Below are 7,660 nucleotides of genomic sequence, written 5' to 3' on the forward strand. Positions count from 1 at the left end.
GTGATTGACTTAAGTCACTTAACAAATTTTTCAAGGGCTATCCATGTTGTAGCATATCTCAATAACTGATTTGGTTTTTTAAAAATTTTATTGTGGTAAAATACATTTTAGTGTTAACTATTTTTTTTTTTTTGGTGAGGAAGATTGTCCCTGAGCTAACACCTGTGCCAATCTTCCTCCATTTTGTATGTGCAATGCCACCACAGCATGGCTTGATGAGCTGTGTGTAGGTTTGTGTCCGGGATCCGAACCCACAAACCCCCGGCTGCCAAAGCGGCATGTGAACTTAACCACTGTGCCACCGGGCTGGCCCCAGTCTTAACCATTTTTAAGTGTACAGTGCAGTGGTATTAAGTACATTTATATTGTTGTGCAGCCATCACTACTTATCCATCTACAGAGCTCTTCATCTTGCAAAACTGGAACTCTGTATCCATTAAATAGTAACTCCCCATTTCCCTCTTCCTCCATCCCTATTAACCCCCACGCTACTTTCTGTCTCTATGGTTTTGTTTACTCTAGGGACCTCATATAAGTGGAATCATACAGTGTTTGTCCTTTTGTGACTGGCTTATTGCACTCGGCCAGTATCCTCAAGCTTCATCCACAGTGTAGCATATGTCAGAATTTCCTTACTTTTTAAGGTTTACTCATGAAGAGGGACTTCCTTCTGTCATTTTGCTGTTTGTTTTCTAGAGGCTTTATAGCTTTTTTGTCCTGCATTTACTGCATTATTGTCTTCCTTTGTGTTTAGTTATTTTTTTGTAGTGAAATGTTTAAGTTCCTATCTCATTGCCTTTTGTGTATATTCTATAGCTATTTTCACTGTGAGTACCATGGAGATTACATTTAAAATCCTAAAGTTATAATACTCTAGGGCCGGCCCCGTGGCTTAGCAGTTAAGTGCGTGCACTCCGCTGCTGGCGGCCCGGGGTTCGGATCCCGGGCGCGCACCGAAGCACTGCTTCTCCGGCCATGCTGAGGCTGTGTCCCACATACAGCAACTAGAAGGATGTGCAGCTATGACACACAACTATCTACTGGGGCTTTGGGGGAAAAAATAAATAAATAAATAAATAAAATTATAATACTCTAATAACATACAAAAACTCTTCCTTTACCTCTCCATCGCCACTCCTTTCAACTGTTGGTGTCCCCAAGTTACATCTTTACACATTTTGTGTCCCAAAATATAAACTAATAATTTAAAAAATTGCATTAGTCTCTTAAATTACGTAGAAAACAGCATGTGGAGCTACAAACCAAAGTAACAATACTAGCTTTTACAATAATTATTTTTTTAAAAAATATATTAGTTCATAAGTCACGTAGAAAGCAAAAGTATAGTTACAAAGTGTTGTTATGATAACACTAGCTTTTATAATTGTCCGTGCATTTACATTTACTGAGATCTTTCTTTCTTCATATGGCTTTAAGTTATGTTCTAAGTGTCCTTTCATTTCAACCTGTAGGACTCCCTTCAGCATTTCTTGCAGGGTAGGTCTAGTGGTACCAAACCCCTCAACTTTTGTTTACCTGAGAATGTCTTAATTTCTCCTTCACTTTTGAAGGACAGTTTTGCCCAATACAGGATTCTTGGTTGACAGTCTTTTGGTTTTTTTCTTTTATCACTTTGAATATATCAGCCCACTGACTCCTGGCCCCCAAAGTTTCTCATTAGTAATCTGCTCATTATCTTATTGATGATCCTTTGTGTATGATGAGTTGCTTTTCTCTTGCTGCTTTCAAAAGTTTCTCTCTTTGGCTTTTTTTAGTTTTTTTGTGTGTGAGAGGAAGATCAGCCCCGAGCTAACATCTGTTGCTAATCCTCCTCCTTTTGCTGAGGAAGACTGGCCCTGGGCCAACATCTGTGCCCATCTTCCTCCACTTTATAGGGGACACAGCCACAGCATGGTTTGACAAACGGTGATGTCGGTGCACTCCCAGGATCTGAACCTTGGGCCACTGCAGCGGAGCACGCACACTTAACCACTGCACCACTGGGCCAGCCCTCTTTGGCTTTTGACAGTTGGATTGTAATCTGTCTTGATGGAGGTCTCTTTAAGCTCATCCTACCTGGAGTTTGTTGAGCTTCTTGGATGTTTATATTCATATGTTTCATCAAATTTGGGAAGTTTTCAACCATTATTTCTTCAAATATTCTTTGCCCCCTTCTCTCTCTCTTTTCCTTTTCTAGGATTTCCAAAATATGTATGTTGGTTCACTTGATGATCTCCCACAGGTTCCTTATGCTTTGTTTACCTTTCTTCAATCTTTTTTCTTTCTGTTCTATAGATTCCATAATTTCCATTGTCCTATTTTCATTAATTCTTTCTTCTGTCTGCTCAAATGTGTCTTTGAATCCCTCTAGTGAATTTTTCATTTCAGTTAATGTACATTTCAGCTCCAGAGTTTCTTTTTGGTTTCTTTTTATGTTTTCTATCTCTTTTTTGACATTTCCAGTTTGTTCATACACCATTTTCTTGACTTTCTCCATGTCTTTATTTCTTTGAGCATCTTTAAGTGCATTGTTTAAAGCTAAATAATATTTTATTGTATATATATATATATACTACATTTTATTGATCCATTCATCCATATAGGGTCATTTGGGTTGCTTCCACATTTTGGCTATTGAGAATAATGCTCCTAAGAACATGGGTGTACAAATATCTGTTTGAGGCATTGCATCGATTCTTTTGGGTATATACCCAGAAGTGGAATTGCTGGATCATATAGTAAATCTGTTTGTAATTTTTTTTTTTAAGATTTTTATTTATTTATTTATTTATTTTCCCCCCAAAGCCCCAGTAGATAGTTGTATGTCATAGCTGCACATCCTTCTAGTTGCTGTATGTGGGACGCGGCCTTGCTGAGGCCGGAGAAGTGACTCGTTGGTGTGCGCCTGGGATCCGAACCCGGGCCGCCAGCAGCGGAGCGCGCACATTTAACCGCTAAGCCACGGGGCGGCCCTGTTTGTAATTTTTTTGAGGAACAGTCATACTGTTCCTCAAAACAGTCATACTGTTTTCCACACCAGCTGCAACATTTCCAACAGTGCACAAGAATTCCGACTGGTGTTTTCAGTGTTTTTATGCTGTCCTTTGAAGCACAAAAGTTACTAGTTTTGATGCAGTCCAAGTTATCTATTTTTTCTCTTGCTATTTTTCCTTTTGATGTCATATCGAAGGATTCTTTGCCAAATCCAAGGTCATGAATATTTTCTCCTATGGTTTTTCCAAGAATATTATAATTTTACCTCTTATATTTAGGTCTTTGATCTATTTTGGTAAATTTTTACATATGGTGTATAGGGATCCAAATTCATTCTTTTGCATATGACTATATGCAGTTATTCCAGCACCAATACATGAAAACAATATTCTTCTCCCATTCTTGGCACTGTTTCAAAAATCAGTTGATAATAGATGCATGAGTTTATTTCTGAAATTTCAATTCTATTCCATTGAGCTATATGTCTATTTTTGTGTCAGTGCCACATTACATTGCTTAGTAGTAAGTTTTGAAAAAAGGAAATGTGAGTCCTCCTACTTTGTTTTTCTTTTTCAAGATTGATTTAGCTACTCTGGTTCCCTCATGATTTCATATGAATGTATGAAAGAGCTTGCCAACTTCTATAAAGAAGTGGGGGGGCCCGGCCCTGTGGCTTAGTGGTTAAGTGCATGCGCTCTGCTGCTGGAGGCCTGGGTTCGGATCCTGGGCGAACACCGACGCACCGCTTCTCCGGCCATGCTGAGGCTGCGTCCCACATACAGCAACTAGAAGGATGTGCAGCTATGACTTACAACTATCTACTGGGGTTTTGGGGGAAAAAAATGAATAAATAAAATTATATAAAAAAAAAAGAAGTCGGGGATTTTGATAGGAAGTGCATTGAATCTGAGGATGATTTTGGGTAATATTCCATGAACAATGTTATGTCTTCTGATCCATGAACATGGGATGTTTTTCTATTTATTTAGATCTTTATTAAATTCTTTCAACAACAGTTTGTACCTTTCAAAGTACTTTTTCTACTACTGAAAAAAATTTATTCCTAAGTATTTTATTCTCTTCATGCTATTGTTAATGTTTTTCTTAGTTTCATTTTTAGATTGTTCACTGCAAGTGTATAGAAATAGTTTTTTATACTTATCTTCTCTCCTACAGCCTTGCTGAACTTTGTTAAAAACCCTTCTAATAGCTTTTTAAGTGGATTCCTTACAGTTTTCTATATACCACATATGTGAGTAGAGATAGTGTTACCTCTTACTATCCAATCTGGATACATTTTATTTTTTTCTTCTCTAATTGTTCTGGCTAAAACTTCCAGTACATTGTTGATTAGAAGCAGCAAGAGAAGACATCCTTATTTTATTTCTGATCTTTTGGGAGAGGGAGCATCCAGTCTTTCATCATTAAATAAAATAATAGATGTGGGTTTTTCATAGATGCTCATTATCAGATTGAGGATATTTCTTTCCATTCTAGGTCTCCTGAGTATTTTTATCATGAAATGGTGTTGGATTTTCCCTAATACTTTCTCTGAGGCTATTGAGATGATTGTGTCATTTGACTCTTTATTGATATGATGTACTACATTAATTGATTTTGGGATGTTAACCCAACCTCACATGTGGAACAAATCCCACTTGGTCATGGTGTATAGTTCTTTTTATATGCTGCTGGATTAGTTTTGCTAGTATTTGTTGAGGACTTCCGCATATATATTTGAAACAGGTTTTGGTCTGAAATTTGTGATATTTTTGTATGGTTTATATAATAAGAGTAAATACTGGCCTTATTGTTCCCCCATTCTATTTTTTGGAAGTTTTTGTGAAAACTGGTATTATCCCTTCTTTGAATATGTTGGAGAATTTCTATTTCTTCTTGAGTTAGTTCCAGTAGATTTTGTCTTTCTAGGAAATTGTCCATTTTATGTAAGTGTTCTAATTTGTTGCTGTATGGTTGTTCACTGTATTCCTTTATAATCCTTTTTATTCTTGTAATGTTTGAAATAATGCCCCCTCTTTCTGACTCAAGAAACTTGAGTCTTCTTCCTTTTTCTCTAGGTGACTCTAGCTAAAGATCTGTCAATTATGTTGATTGTTTTGTTGAGTTATTGGTGGCATCTTGCTAGTGTTGTCTACCCACATGCAGCAATCAGCCTCTTCTTAAGGGAACAGAACTCTCCCTGGGTGGCCAATAAATAGTCCAAAACCAAGCAGTCATCAGCTCCCATGGCTGCCAGGGAGTTTTCCTTCATGGAAAGCATCTAAAATAGTAGCTAAAACATGTTTAGAGTGCTTTGGACATTTCTTGATTGGCATGAATGGTATGAGTTTCTTGAATGACATCGTGTGCATAGGGCAGTGCTAGTAACAAGGGAGTGTAATTGGTAGGAAAACTAGCATATTTAAGTTGAGATGGGCCAGAAGGTGTTTGGAAGGTAGGTTCCCAAAATGAAATATTGGCACCCAGGGTACACAGGATAGGCTACAAGAGTGGGGGCTAGTCAAGGCATTGTTCTAATAAACCAAAAGCCTGTGGGAGAGACCATCTTGACAATGTCTGGTACAGGAAGGCCTCTACTAATAAGGTGCCAGTAAGCCTGATGATCACAACAAAGTAATGGGCACTAAAAGCTAGGGGTTGAGTCTAATGCCTCTAACAGGTGGAAGAACTATCTAAAAGATCATGCACCAATTTTGTAATGTTAGCATGGTTTGTCTAAGCAAGCCATTCTGGCATTCTATGAGGGCTTTAGCCTGGGGTCGTGAGAGCTAAAAGTTCCACTGCAAGCCTTTTTTCAAGAGCTCAGTGTTGTGTATTTTAAGAAATGAACTGACCACAACAAAAACGTCAGAAGACTGAAGGTGATAAGGAGTATCTTGGTGAGTTCTTGCATTTTGGCTTTTGAAGTGGCATGTCTGATGGCATAGGTAAATATATGCCTGTACAAGTATGTATGATGGTCATGGCATAGTGAGTAGCCCCTGCAGAGATGAGGGGTCCTATAAAGTCTATTTGCTATCAGCTGTAGACACCCCACCCTCAATCTGGGAAGTAAGTCTATCAATGTTATTGCCAGTGGCATTTTTTTTCAAATGTGGAGTAAGGTGCATTTGTTAGTCAAGGCAGAGGGAGGTTCCTGGCATTCTGTCTAGACTTTCAGGGAAGAAGCTTCTCAATGGTTTCATATTTTATGGGCCCACTGGGCCAAGGTTAGAGCAGCAGATGTGAGGTGTACGTATGTGTCTCAGAAACTTGAGTCAATTTATCAGCTTCAGCACTAAAATGAGCCTCTAAAGTTTGAGGTTTAATATGTGCAGAGATGCGTGTGACCTTGATTTATATTTGGGTAACTGTGAGGCAAGATATTACGAGTTCTTTATCCTTAAGAGAGTGACCTTGGGTAAGAAGTTGTTCTTGTTAGTATTGGTGTGACTAGACAGCTAGACCATTAGCAATGACCTAAAATTCTAGAAAAAAAAGTGCAGATGAGCTTGACTGTTGGCCAGGGCATCCTCTAGTGCTAGAAGGTCTGCCTGGAATTTGACTAATCATGTGGATGCTTGGGTCCCATCTTTAAACAGGGATGGCCTTTTTAGGGATAGAAAGCAGCAGCTCTACAGTGGACTCCATCAGGAGTGCTTGTAACATACTGTCCATAAAGTACCGGAACTCTCCTGGTCACTCAGGTGATCCCAAAAGGCTCCCCAAGGGGCCAATGGGTCAAGAAAAAGGGTGACCTTCTCCAGAACCATTGCACCAAACTGAGGACAGGGGAAAACACTTCCTCCTGTTGGTGGAATATGCCAGAAGGCCCATGTCTTGCTCTGTCCTGCAAGTACTATTATCTTTTCAATGAAGAGGCCTCTGAGGTGAAAGGAGCCTGAAGGATGCTGCCTCCATGACTCAAGGCAAAATGGGCAGCTGACTGCAGGTTTTCAGCTCAGGGCCTGTGCCAGTCTCCATTTCCAGAGGGCTGAGTCTGTGGCCAGTGGTGGCTGTTCTAATTATGTATGGCACCAGGCTAAGGAGTGTTGTTTCTTGCACCAGAATGCCCTGGGCAATTTGGGGCGATCATGGGTGGTTAGAGACTCTGGGAAACACCAGAGGAGGCTACTAAAGCCTCCATGTATAAGGATATGGGGAGGGAGAGACTAATGGAGGGACTGTTATTTGAACAGATTTTAGACCTGTTTATTGCCTCATCCAGTCAGTAGATTTTGTTAGTACTGTAGTCTCCCCTTTACCCATGGTTTGCTTTCCATGGGTTCAGTTACCCGAGGTCAACTGTGGTCTGAAAATAACGGAAAATTCCACGAACAATTCCTAAGTTTTAAATTGCAGTTCTGAGTAGCATGATGAAATCTTGAGCCATTCTGCTCCATCCCACCCAGGGCACAAATCATCTCTTTGTCCAGTGTATCCACATCATCTATGCTACCCACCCATTAGTCACTTAGCCGCCGTCTTGGTTATCAGATTGACTGTCGTGGTATCACAGTAACCCTTATTTTACTTAAAAATGGCTGCAAAGTGCAAAAGTAGTGATGCTAGCAATTTGCAAATGCTGGAGAGAAGCCATGAAGTGCTTCCTTTAAGTGAAAACATTAACATTTTCAACTTACAAATAACGAAAAAAATTCATACG

The sequence above is a fragment of the Diceros bicornis genome, chromosome 30 (assembly GCF_020826845.1).
Source record: "Diceros bicornis minor isolate mBicDic1 chromosome 30, mDicBic1.mat.cur, whole genome shotgun sequence".
NCBI classification, from domain to species: Eukaryota; Metazoa; Chordata; class Mammalia; order Perissodactyla; family Rhinocerotidae; genus Diceros; species Diceros bicornis.